Source organism: Buceros rhinoceros, unplaced genomic scaffold (assembly GCF_000710305.1).
Source record: "Buceros rhinoceros silvestris isolate BGI_N320 unplaced genomic scaffold, ASM71030v1 scaffold23745, whole genome shotgun sequence".
Lineage (NCBI taxonomy): Eukaryota > Metazoa > Chordata > Aves > Bucerotiformes > Bucerotidae > Buceros > Buceros rhinoceros.
In genome coordinates, this window is record NW_010412613.1 from 13,425 (window position 1) to 13,718 (window position 294).

The window sequence follows — 294 nt, forward strand, 5'->3', positions numbered from 1 at the left end:
CTGAACCTTCACTGTAAGGCACTGCATGGAAGTTGGACTTCAGCTGACAGCTCTGTCGCATGAAGCTCTGCTCTGGCTCTGGCTTTTGGACTGTCTCAGAGTGAAAATATTGCTGGAAGAGATTTGAAAGTGCTGTGGTCAAAGTGACAAGCTTCTGTTGACCCACGTGTACATAAAATGTAATTATTTAAATGTATTCATTTCTCACTTGCACTGTTCTTTTCTCGGAACAAAACTTGCAACAAAACTAGAACTTTGCAACAGAACAACTTTTTGAAAACTGCCAAGCAGGAA